The sequence below is a fragment of the Bufo bufo genome, chromosome 1 (genome assembly GCF_905171765.1).
Source record: "Bufo bufo chromosome 1, aBufBuf1.1, whole genome shotgun sequence".
Classification (NCBI taxonomy): domain Eukaryota; kingdom Metazoa; phylum Chordata; class Amphibia; order Anura; family Bufonidae; genus Bufo; species Bufo bufo.
Window position 1 is genome coordinate 438,226,589 of NC_053389.1, and position 14,164 is coordinate 438,240,752.

The following is a 14,164-nucleotide window of genomic DNA, read 5'->3' on the forward strand; positions in this document are numbered from 1 at the left end:
TACTTTTACAATCATACCCCATATGTATAGTTTTTTTTTATGCCTAATTAGTGTAAAAATAAATGTAAACTTTGAAATAAAAAAAAGTTTTTTTTACAGCACCATATTCTGACCCCATAGACTTTTTATACTTATGCCTACTGAGCTGTATAAGGGCCCATTTTTGTGGGACAATCAGGGATTTTTAAAATGAGTATTACTGTATATTGCTTATTTCTTATGTTGGCCTGCCACCTGGTGGACAAAATAAGAATTGTGCAGAAAATGGGGTTAGTCAGCACCTCCCAGTGTGCAGGTGTACGCTGCCATGGCCAAAAACAGAGAAAAAAGACAATGCAACAGCACTCTGCAAACCAGATAAAGTACAATAATGCCATAGTCACAAAAAATATTATAGTGCTAATACTACGCTTATTTATAAAGTGAGATGCTTGGCAAATGCATTTTGTACAAAACCATCTGAGCCCGTCTGCCGGACGTCAAGGCGATCTCTGTAAGACGGGTCCTAACACTAAATACTACCTGTTATGCGCCATAATGGCCGCCATAAAGTTCAGGAAGTGTTAGTTCCACATGCATGCTGGGTCCACTCTGCCTTTTTCCATTTTTGGTGCCATAAAGGCCTCTATTACTTCCATGGGATGCAGGTACCAACATGCAGGCCGAGCCCACTCCATACCTCTCCGGGCACCAGACGGCTTCCAAAGAATGTAGTGAGAGCAGGCCACAGCTTTAGGCCGAATGCACATGGCCGTGGAACACGATACGAGTGTATTACTGTAGTGCAGCGGCGGCATGAAGCGCACAGCGTCATAGCAACCAATGACGCCGTGTGCTCCTGCTCTCAGCAGGATGCCAGGCCGGGATACCACGGACTGCTCACGGCCGTGTACATTCGGCCTTATACTGAAACTAATTAAAATCAGCCTATGGGGCGGAAAGGCTGAACAGGAGTGCACGAAACATAGAGAAAAAAGACAATGCAGCAGCACCCTGCATATCAGATAAAGTACAACAATGCCATAGTCCCAAAAACATTCAAGTGCTAATTCTACGCCTATTTATAAAGTGAGATGCTTGGCAAATGCATTTTGTACAAAACCATCTGAGCCCGTCTGCCGGACGTCAAGGCGATCTCTGTAAGACGAATGTTTTTTGTGACTATGGCATTATTGGACTTTATCTGGTTTGTAGAGTGCTGTTGCATTGTCCTTTTTTCTCTACAAAATAAGAATTGCAGCATGAATGCTGTGCGTCTTGTCAGTGAGGCTCAGAGCATTCAAAGCAACTATCACATGGGATGTCGACACATAAGATGCCGTGATGTCACTTGATCACGGCATCTAAAGCCTTTAATTACCGAGATCTGCATTATTGCCGGTCACGGTAATTAGCCGCAGGTCTCTGCTGTTAGAAATAGCAGAGACCAGCCGGCCATGACGCCAGCTGCACGTGCGAGCAGGCGACATATTTACACATTGCTCCAGCACCGTACATGTATGGCGCTGGTAGCAAAAGGGTTAAAATCCACACAACAGGTCAGTTTCCGCACATAAGAAAAAAGCTAAGTGAATGAGATGTCACACACATCTCCTTCACTTTTTGGTTAGGTCATCTACGCACATTGTGGAATCTGTGTTTTTTTTCCGCACAGATTCCCGTGTAGAAAAACCGCAGCGTAATACAGTACTACTGAAGTGTATGACATTACACAAACCTCATGTACATGTGGATTTTTTCCATGCAGAAATTGACCTGCATTGGGGACTTCCAGATCTGCAGCATGTCAATTGTGTTTGCGGTGTTAGCTGCGGATTTTGCCCTTTTTAATAGTGCGGTGAGCTCTGTGGCAAAACCGCATCTAATCCGCACCAAAATCTGCAATTAGACATTGCGGATTTTGGTGCAGATATGCTGTTGAAATGCACATAAATCCACATGGAAATTCGTGTGGATCTTATGTGCGTTCACCCCCCCTCGTGTGCATCTGGCCTTACTGAATTACGCTGCTATTCTGCACAGAAAAACTGCATGTAATCCACATCATGTGCGGGTGGCTGCACACGGTGCTGATTGCGTTTGTACTGCGTGGATTTTGGGCAGAAAAACAAGCATAAGGCTACATGCACACAACCGTATGTGTTTTGCGGTCCGCAAAAAAAACCCGGATGACATCCGTATGCCATTCGTTTTTATTTTTTTTGCGGATCCATTGTAACGATGCTTAAAACGGACAAGAATAGGACATGTTCTATATTTTTTTTTGCGGGGCTACGGAATAGACATACTGATGTGGACAGTACACGGTGTGCTGTCCGCATTTTTTGCGGACCCATTGAAATGAATGGGTCCGTATCCTATCCGCAAAAAAAAACGGAACGGACACGGAAACAAACAACATTCGTGTGCATGTAGCCTTAGGCCTCATGCACACAAACGTATTTTGTTTCCGTGTCCGTTCCGTTTTTTTTGCGGATAGGATGCGGACCCATTCATTTCAATGGGTCCGCAAAAAATGCGGACAGCACACCATTTGCTATCCGCATCCGTATGTTCGTTCCGTAGCCCCGCAAAAAAAATATAACATGTCCTATTCTTGTCCGTTTTAGGCATTGTTACAATGGATCCGCAAAAAAAAAGGATGACATACGTATGTCATCCGTTTTTTTTTTGCAGATCCGCAATTTGCGGACCGGAAAACACATACGGTCGTGTGCATGTTGCCTTAGTTATACGTCAGTGTTTGGTCAGTGATTGTGAGCCAAAACCAGAATTGGAGCCTTTACAGATATAAGGTAAAAGGCCTCTTGCACATGAACGTAAGGGCTCCGTGCCCGTGCTGCGGGGCGCATACGGCGGTTCCGCAATACACGGGTCACCAGCCGTGTGCATTCCGCATTACGGATGCGGACCCATTCACTTGAATGGCTATGCAAATCCAGAGATGCGGTGAGGCACGGAACGGAACCCCACGGAAGCACCCTACGGAGTTCTTCTTTAGTGTTCCGTTCCGCAAAAAGATAGAACTTGTTCTATCTTTTTGCGGAACGGACGAATCACGGACCCCATTCAAGTGAATGGGTCTGCGATCCGCATGCGGCTGCCCCACGGTCGGAGCCCTTACGTTCGTGTGAACAAGCCCTAAGGCTGGGTTCAGACCTGAGCGTCTTTGATATGCGCGTTTAACGCGCGTTTTTGACGCACGTTTTTGACGAGCGCTTTTTGCAATAATAAACGCGCGTTTGACGCGCGTTTGTGTGATTGACTGCAATGTCCTATGGCCACAAACGCGCGTCAAAACGCCCCAAAGAAGCTCAAGTACTTGTTTGAGCGTAGGGCGTTTTACAGCGCGTTTTTCAGCGCTGTAAAACGCTCAAGTGAGAACCAGGGCCATAGGGAAGCATTGGTTTTCATGTGTTGAGCGTTTTACAGCGCGTTTGAACGCGCTGTAAAACGCTCAAGTGTGAACCCAGCCTAAGGGAAAGATCTGCACCTGTTCTGTGTTTAGAGCCGCACCTGGTTTTGGCTCAAAATCACTGATGGAAATCACTAACGAAAGACTGATGTGTGAATAAGGCCTAATACAGTACCAGCATAGTGAATGAGATGTGACATATCTCATGTTCACTCTGCTGTTTTTCTTAACCCCTTCCCGACACATGACATACTATTACGTCTTGGAAGCCACTGCATTCCCGCAATTTGACGTAATAGTACGTTATGGTGATCAGGCGGGCGCTGGAGCGGTGCGCGCGCGATCACTTCAGGGGCCCGGCAGTCCCTGGTAGCCGGGCCCCCGCTGTATCCGCTGGCATCGCTGTAAAAGCCGATGCCAGCGGATTAACCCCTTCTATGACGCGGTCCGCGCTGACCGCGACATAGAAGGGATTTGTGTCGGGTGAGGGAGCGCATCGAGTCCCCGCGCTGCCGTGGCGGGGACTCGATGTGTCAGAAGGCAGCCCGATGCCGTGCAGAGGCTGCCCAATGCCTTACACGGCATCGGGACCTGCCTTCTACGGGTGCGAGGAGAGCCAGCCTCAGGCTGGGTCTCCTAGGCCAGTGTTTCAGAACCAGTGTGCTTCCAGCTGTTGCAAAACTACAACTCCCAGCATACCCGGACAGCATTTGGCTGTAGTACTCACTGTAGTACACGAACAGGCAATACATTACAATACAGATGTATTGTAATACATTGCAGAGGGGATCAGACCCCCAAAAGTGAACATCGGAAATAGGCCTCATGCACACGACCGTTGTGTGCATCCGCGGCCGTTGTTCCGTTTTCCTTTTTTTTTCACGGACCCATTGACTTTCAATGGGTCCGTGGAAAAATCGGAAAATGCACCGTTTGGCTTCCGCGTCCGTGATCCGTTTTTCCAGTCCGTGAAAAAAATATGACCTGTCCTATTTTTTTCACGGACAACGGTTCACGGACGCATTCAAGTCAATGGGTCCGTGAAAAATCACGGATGCACACAAGATAGTCATCCGTGTCCGTGATCCGTGTCCGTTTTTCCTATCATTTTCAATGCAAACTTGACTTATTATTTTTTTTCACTTTTCATGTCCGTGGATCCTCCAAAAATCAAGGAAGACCCACGGATGAAAAAACGGATCACGGAACAACGGAAACCGTTTTTGCGGACCGCAAAAAAAAACGTCCGTGTGCATGAGGCCTTAAGGTAAAGAAAAAAAGTTAAAAATATTTTTGTTTAGAAAATTAATAAAGTTTTTAAAAAGAAAAACGCCCCTCTTCCCTTATTTTATCATAAAAAACAGGGGAAAAAAAACACATATTAGGTGGGACCGGTTCTATAAATATATCACATGATCCACCCTGTCCGATAAACACCATAAAAATAAAAAAACGGTGTAAAAAAAAGCCATTTTTGTAATCTTACATCACAAAAAGTGCAACACCAAGCGATCAAAATGGCGTATGTCCCACAAAATGGTATCAATAAAACCGTCACCTCATCCCGCAAAAAATGAGCACTACTTAAGACAATCGCTATAGCTCTCAGAACATTGAGACACTAAAACATACAGTAATTTATGTTTTTTCAAAACTGCTATTATTGTGCTAAAGTGAAATACATAAAAAAAAATATACATATTAGGCATCGCCACGTCCGTAACAACTCGCTCTATAAAAATATCACATGACCTAACCCCTCAGGTGAACACCGTAAAAAAAATAAAAATAAAAACTGTGTAAAAAAAAAGCCATTTTTGGCACCTTACATCACAAAAATTGCAACAGCAAGTGATCAAAAAGGCGTATACCCCCAAAATAGTACGAATCAAACCGTCACCTCATCCCACAAAAAATGAGATTCTACCTAAGACAATCGGTCAAAAATAAAAAAGCTATGGCTCTCAGACTATGGATACACTAAAATATCATTATTTCAGCTTCAAAAATGCTATTATTGTGTAAAACTTAAATAAATAAGAAAAAGTAGACATATTAGGTATTGCCACGTCTGTAACGATCTGCTCTATAAAAAAGTCACATGACCTAATCCCTCAGGTAAACGCTGTAAAAATAAATAAATAAAAACTTGCCCCATAAAGTATAATAATAAATGATCAAAAAAACATATGTACCCAAAAATGGTACCAATAAAAACGTCAACTCTTCCTGCAAAAAACGAGCCCCTGCACAAGACGATCGGCAGAAAAATACCAAAAATAGGGTGTTCAGAAAATGGAGATACAAAAACCTAATTTTTGTTTTAAAAAATGCTTTATTATGTAAAACTGAAACAAACATCATAGAAAGTAGACATATTTGATATCATTGCGTCCATAACAACCTACTCTATAAAAATAGCGCATGATCTAACCTGTCAGATGAATGTTAAAAATTAAAAATAAAAACGGTGCCAAAACATAAATCTTTTGGTTACCTTGCCTCACAGAAAACGTAATATAGAGCAATTAAAAATCATATGTACCCCAAAATTGTACCAATAAAACTGGCACCTTATCCCGTGGTTTACAAAATAGGGTCACTTTTTTGAGTTTCTACTGTAGGGGTGCATCAGGGGGGCTTCAAATGGGACATGGCATCTAAAAACCAGTTCAGCTAAATCTGCCTTCCAAAAACCATATGGCGTTCCTTTCCTACTGCATCCTGCCATGTGCCCTTACAGCAGTTTACGATCAAATGTGGGGTGTTTCTGTAAACCTCAGAAGCAGGGTAATATATATTGAGTTTTATTTCGCTGTTAACCCTTGCTTTGCTACTGGAAAAAATGGATTAAAATGTAAAATCTGCCAAAAAAGTGAAATTTTTAAATTGTATCTCTATTTTCCATTAATTCTTGTGGAACACCTAAAGGGTTAACAAAGTTTGTAAAAATCAGTTTTGAATACCTTGAGGGGTGTAGTTTCTAAAATAGGGTCATTTTTGGGTGGTTTCTATTATGTAGGCCTCACAAAGTGACTTTAGACCTGAACTAGTCCTTAAAAAGTGGGTTTTGGAAATTTTCTGAAAAATTACAGGATTTGCTTCCAAACCTCTAAGGCCCCTTTCACACGGGCGAGTATTCCGCGTGGATGCGATTCGTGAGTTGAACGTGAGTTTTCTTTTCTTTTTGCTTTTTATCCCAAATACAGAATTAAATTAAACATATCACAAAAAAGTTAAATACAAAAGCAGAGAAATAAAAATTTAGAAAATTTAGCAAAAGAGTCTCTTAATGGCTTGGATAATTAAAGCATCCCAAAGTTACAGATTTTTAAAACTAGGCTCTGTCAGGAAGGTGAAAAATAACAGGAACGGGATAAAATCCATCTAGTGGGATTAATAATAATGATTATTTACGGCATAGTGAAATAAAAAAAAATGTTTTCCTTTAACCATATGTACCTTGCTATAAACAAAAAAGTTGAGGTATTTCAGGGAAAAAAGAGCAAAAGTATGGACACTAATGGGAAATGTAATTTGCATCAACCCTACCAACACTTTGCTATGGGGGTAATAATTGATCCTTTAATCAAGAAAATGCAGTACACCTCGCAGTCGCAAACATCAGTTGTACTGCACTCAGGGCTCGGGCTGTTGTGTGCTCCTCCAGTCCCAGGCTGTAGAGAACAGAGAGCTGCTGATTGGTGGATTAGAATCTGATCAACCAATCAGCACTTCCCCTCAGAAACATGAATGATAATTGCTGTTACAAACTGTCATTCCTGGTTGCCGGCTGCAGGAGGAGGAAGATGTCTCCCAGCTTTGCTGCATCACCCCCTCTGTCTGCAAGAGAGAAGCATCCGTGTGTCTGTAGTGAAGTAGGCGACCCCTCTTTAGATCATGGTAAATTCTCAGTCAGACATTGCAGGAGGGGGATCATTACTGGACCAGGGAACTGTATGGGACGATTTATGTGTATGAAGAGGTTCATCTAAACCACTGCATAAGACGAGTGGAGCTTGTTCATAGCAGCCAATAAGGTTCCAGTGCCTTTGGTTTATCTATTCACTACCCCCTTCATCGTACTGGTCACTTCCCACCCTAATTTACAGATCACTGCCTTATCTTACAATTCACTTCCATATATTACTGGTCACTGTCCTAACTTACTGGTTATTACCCTACCTTACTGGTCTCTGTCCGCCCTATTTTACTGCTAACTGTCCTATCTTCAATTCACTGAGATTGATGATATAGAACACCAAAGAAGATATGTTGGGAATTATGGGTTATCTCAATGTCCTGTTTTTGGGTATGGTCATGAATCAGTAAAATCCGTGTTTTGATACTACAATTGGGGTTATGGATGATATTTATTGTGGGTGACTCTCACAACTTACCCATTATTAATTACTGTATCGCCCATTATCGTATGTATCAGTGGTCTTAATAGTCTGACATTTCCACTGTCCTGTCTTACTGGTCATTACCCTATCATACTGGTTATTATTCATCCTATCTTACTGGTCTCTGTCCTATCTTACTGCTTACTAGCTCCCCTCTCTTCCTGGATGCTGCTCTATCTTACTGGCCAATGTTTCCCCTATTTCACTGGTCACTGTCACTGGTCACACAAACTACAGCAACCATGATAAAACTGGCGTTTTGGCTTTCCGTTTGTGAGATCCGTTCATGGCTCTTACAAGCGGTCCAAAACTGATCAGTTTTGCCCTAATACATTCTGAATGGAAAAGGATCCAATCAGAATGCATCAGTATGCCTCAGTTTGCCTTCGTTCCGTCTCCATTCCGCTTTGGTGTTTGTCTGACGAAACTGAGCCACAATGTAAGTCAATGGGGACGGATCCGTTTTCTATGACACAATCTGGCACAATAGAAAACGGATCCGTCCTCCATTGACTTTCAATAGTGTTCAAGACGGATCCGTCTTGGCTATGTTAAAGATAATACAAACTGATCCGTTCTAATTATTATGTCCACTGCTTTTGGTAGTCCACAGCACAAGGAGAGATTTTTCATTCTTGTACACCAGAAAACTGATAAACAAAAGTTGCAAATTCTGTTTAAAATGTTTGTAAATTGCGTTTTACTGCCAGCCTCTCCATTTTTTGAAAGGGGTGGGCTTCATAGGCGTGCGCACGGGGTGTGCCGGGTGTGCCTGGGCACACCCTAATAGGTTCGTCACCTCCGTGCGCACTGCCCCCCAGCTGATTCCCCTTGTCTGTTTTGCTGGCTGCCGCCGCCCGCCGCACTGTCAATTCATTTACAATACTTGGTGGGCGGTGGCTAGTATTCAAATAGGGGGCGGAGTCCCGGACACGGCGGAGGCAGAGAGGGAGTGCGTGCTGTGCGGCGCAGGCTGAGTTGACGTCACGTCACGTCACGCTACGCTGCATCTGAGTACCCTGCGCGCCTGGCCGCCTGCTAGCTGGCGAGGTGAGGGCATATAAAAAAAGAAGTATGTACCCCCCCTGGCCCACAGTGCTATGAATCCTCTGTTGTCGCCTGTATTACCCTGATATCCCTCAGTTATATAATATAAAAATTATACAGGGGGTAATATAACTAGGGGTATCAGGGTACATGAGGGGCAATATAACTGAGGAGGGCTAGGCTACTATCAGACATTTTACAGGGGTAATATAACTTATCTTACCCCTCACCCCTGTATTATGTCCCTGATAGCCCTGCTCACTTATATTACCCCTGTATAATGTACCCTGATACCCCTCAGTTATATAATATAACTGAGGGGTATCAGGTTAAATTATACAGGGCGGGGTAATATAACTAAGGGGTATCAGTGTACATTATTATACAGGGGTAATATAACTAAGGGGTATCAGTGTACATTATTATACAGGGGTAATATAACTAAGGGGTATCCGTGTACATTATTATACAGGGGTAATATAACTAAGGGGTATCAGGGGACATTATTATACAGGGGTAATATAACTAAGGGGTATCAGGGGACATTATTATACAGGGGTAATGTAACTAAGGGGTATCCGTGTACATTATTATACAGGGGTAATATAACTAAGGGGTATCAGGGGACATTATTATACAGGGGTAATATAACTAAGGGGTATCAGGGGACATTATTATACAGGGGTAATATAACTTAGGAGGGCTATCAGGGGACATTATACAGAGGTAATATAACATATTACCCCTGTATAATGTCCTTGATAGCCCTCCTCAGTTATATTACCCCTGTATAGTGTACCCTGATACCCCATAGTTATATTACCCCCTGTATAATTTACCCTGATACCCCTCAGTTAAATTACCCCTGTATAATGTCCCCTGATAGCCCTCCTCAGTCATATGTCATCCACAGGCCCCCCATAACAGTGTGTCATCCACAGATCCCCCATAACAGTGTCATCCACAGATCCCCCATAACAGTGTGTCATCCACAGATTCCCCATAACAGTGCACCTGTGCACTATGGAGAGACTGAAAGGAGGGGAAGATCCGCGGAAGCAAGCAGAGGACAGCACAGCACACTGAATAGCTTCTTTTGTAAGTAAATTATTTTATTATAGTGCTGAAGCTGCTTTAAACTCTAAAGAAAAGTTTAGGCAACGTTTCAGATCATACAAAGGCTGCTTGAAAAAGGCTCTTTGTATGAGCTGAAACGTTGCCTACACCACATGGGTGAATAAACCACTTATTTTTATCTGGAGTGCTGTCCGGTTTCATATATATATATATATATATATATATATATATATATATTAGGGGAAAAAAACACTGGCAGCACCACCCTAAAAAAGTATGGAAAATAGACGGGTGCAATATCCAAGTATGGTAAAAGGTGCTTACCCACTTATAGAAAGTAAAAAATCGGACTGCACTCCAAGCGTTTCTTCAAAAGAGTATGTTTTTAACCACCTCAGCCCCCAGTGCTTAAACACCCTGAAAGACCAGGCCACTTTTTACACTTCTGACCTACACTACTTTCACCGTTTATTGCTCGGTCATGCAACTTACCACCCAAATGAATTTTACCTCCTTTTCTTCTCACTAATAGAGCTTACATTTGGTGGTATTTCATTGCTGCTGACATTTTTACTTTTTATGTTATTAATCGAAATTTAACGATTTTTTTGCAAAAAAATGACATTTTTCATTTTCAGTTGTAAAATTTTGCAAAAAAAACGAGATCCATATATAAATTTTGCTCTAAATTTATTGTTCTACATGTCTTTGATAAAAAAAAAATGTTTGGGTAAAAAAAATAAATGGTTTGGGTAAAAGTTATAGCGTTTACAAACTATGGTACAAAAATGTGAATTTCCGCTTTTTGAAGCAGCTCTGACTTTCTGAGCACCTGTCATGTTTCCTGAGGTTCTACAATGCCCAGACAGTACAAACACCCCACAAATGACCCCATTTCGGAAAGTAGACACCCTAAGGTATTCGCTGATGGGCATAGTGAGTTGATAGAACTTTTTATTTTTTGTCACAAGTTAGTGGAAAATGATGATTTCTTTTAAAAAAAATTTTTCTTACAAAGTCTTATATTCCACTAACTTGTGACAAAAAATAAAAACTTCCATGAACTCACTATGCCCATCAGCGAATACCTTGGGGTGTCTTCTTTCCAAAATGGGGTCACTTGTGGGGTAGTTATACTGCCCTGGCATTCTAGGGGCCCAAATGTGTGGTAAGGAGTTTGAAATCAAAAATGACCAGTGAAATCCGAAAGGTGCTCTTTGGAATATGGGCCCCTTTGCCCACCTAGGCTGCAAAAAAGTGTCACACATCTGGTATCTCCGTATTGAGGAGAAGTTGGGGAATGTGTTTTGGGGTGTCATTTTACATATACCCATGCTGGGTGAGAGAAATATCTTGGCAAAAGACAACTTTTCCCATTTTTTTATACAAAGTTGGCATTTGACCAAGATATTTATCTCACCCAGCATGGGTATATGTAAAATGACACCCCAAAACACATTCCCCAACTTCTCCTGAATACGGAGATACCAGATGTGTGACACTTTTTTGCAGCCTAGGTGGGCAAAGGGGCCCATATTCCAAAGAGCACCTTTCGGATTTCACTGGTCATTTTTTACAGAATTTGATTTCAAACTCCTTACCACACATTTGGGCCCCTAGAATGCCAGGGCAGTATAACTACCGCACAAGTGACCCCATTTTGGAAAGAAGACACCCCAAGGTATTCGCTGATGGGCATAGTGAGTTCATGGAAGTTTTTATTTTTTGTCACAAGTTAGTGGAATATGAGACTTTGTAAGAAAAAAAAATCAAAAAAAAAATCATCATTTTCCACTAACTTGTGACAAAAAATAAAAAATTCTATGAACTCGCCATGCCCCTCATGGAATACCTTGGGGTGTCTTCTTTCCAAAATGGGGTCACTTGTGGGGTAGTTATACTGCCCTGGCATTCTAGGGGCCCAAATGTGTGGTAAGGAGTTTGAAATCAAATTCTGTAAAAAAAGACCAGTGAAATCCGAAAGGTGCTCTTTGGAATATGGGCCCCTTTGCCCACCTAGGTTGCAAAAAAGTGCCACACATCTGGTATCTCCGTATTCAGGAGAAGTTGGGGAAAGTGTTTTGGGGTGTCATTTTACATATACCCATGCTGGGTGAGATAAATATCTTGGCCAAATGCCAACTTTGTATAAAAAAATGGGAAAAGTTGTCTTTTGCCAAGATATTTCTCTCACCCAGCATGGGTATATGTAAAATGACACCCCAAAACACATTCCCCAACTTCTCCTGAATACAGAGACACCAGATGTGTGGCACTTTTTTGCAACCTAGGTGGGCAAAGGGGCCCATATTCCAAAGAGCACCTTTCGGATTTCACTGGTCATTTTTTACAGAATTTGATTTCAAACTCCTTACCACACATTTGGGCCCCTAGAATGCCAGGGCAGTATAACTACCCCACAAGTGACCCCATTTTGGAAAGAAGACACCCCAAGGTATTCGCTGATGGGCATAGTGAGTTCATGGAAGTTTTTATTTTTTGTCACAAGTTAGTGGAATATGAGACTTTGTAAGAAAAGAAAATAAATAAATCATCATTTTCCACTAACTTGTGACAAAAAATAAAAAATTCTAGGAACTCGCCATGCCCCTCATGGAATACCTTGGTGTGTCTTCTTTCCAAAATGGGGTCACTTGTGGGGTAGTTATACTGCCCTGGCATTCTAGGGGCCCAAATGTGTGGTAAGGAGTTTGAAATCAAATTGTGTAAAAAATGACCAGTAAAATCCGAAAGGTGCTCTTTGGAATATGGGCCCCTTTGCCCACCTAGGTTGCAAAAAAGTGCCACACATCTGGTATCTCCGTATTCAGGAGAAGTTGGGGAATGTGTTTTGGGGTGTCATTTTTCATATACCCATGCTGGGTGAGATAAATATATTGGCCAAATGCCAACTTTGTATAAAAAAATGGGAAAAGTTGTCTTTTGCCAAGATATTTCTCTCACCCAGCATGGGTATATGTAAAATGACACCCCAAAACACATTCCCCAACTTCTCCTGAATACGGAGATACCAGATGTGTGGCACTTTTTTGCAACCTAGGTGGGCAAAGGGGCCCATATTCCAAAGAGCACCTTTCGGATTTCACTGGTCATTTTTTACAGAATTTGATTTCAAACTCCTTACCACACATTTGGGCCCCTAGAATGCCAGGGCAGTATAACTACTCCACAAGTGACCCCATTTTGGAAAGAAGACACCCCAAGGTATTTGCTGATGGGCATAGTGAGTTCATGGAAGTTTTTATTTTTTGTCACAAGTTAGTGGAATATGAGACTTTGTAAGAAAAAATAAATAAAAAAATCATCATTTTCCACTAACTTGTGACAAAAAATAAAAAATTCTAGGAACTTGCCATGCCCCTCACGGAATACCTTGGGGTGTCTTCTTTCCAAAATGGGGTCACTTGTGGGGTAGTTATACTGCCCTTGCATTTTCCAGGGGCCCTAATGTGTGGTAGGTAGGTAAATGACCTGTGAAATCCGAAAGGTGCTCTTTGGAATGTGGGCCCCTTTGCCCACCTAGGCTGCAAAAAAGTGTCACACATGTGGTATCTCCGTATTCAGGAGAAGTTGGGGAATGTGTTTTGGGGTGTCATTTTACATATACCCATGCTGGGTGAGAGAAATATCTTGGCAAAAGACAACTTTTCCCATTTTTTTATACAAAGTTGGCATTTGACCAAGATATTTCTCTCACCCAGCATGGGTATATGTAAAATGACACCCCAAAACACATTCCCCAACTTCTCCTGAATACGGAGATACCACATGTGTGACACTTTTTTGCAGCCTAGGTGGGCAAAGGTGCCCATATTATAACGAGCACCTTTCGGATTTCACTGGTCATTTTTGATTTCAAACTCCTTACCACACATTTGGGCCCCTAAAATGCCAGGGCAGTATAAATACCCCACATGTGACCCCATTTTGGAAAGAAGACACCCCAAGGTATTCAATGAGGGGCATGGTGAGTTCATAGAAAAAAAAAATTTTGGGCACAAGTTAGCGGAAATTGATTGTTTTGATTTTTTTGCTCACAAAGTCTCCCTTTCCGCTAACTTGGGACAAAAATTTCAATCTTTCATGGACTCAATATGCCCCTCAGCGAATACCTTGGGGTGTCTTCTTTCCAAAATGGTGGTATTTGTGGGGTGTTTGTACTGCCCTGGCATTTGAGGGTCTCCGCAATCATTACATG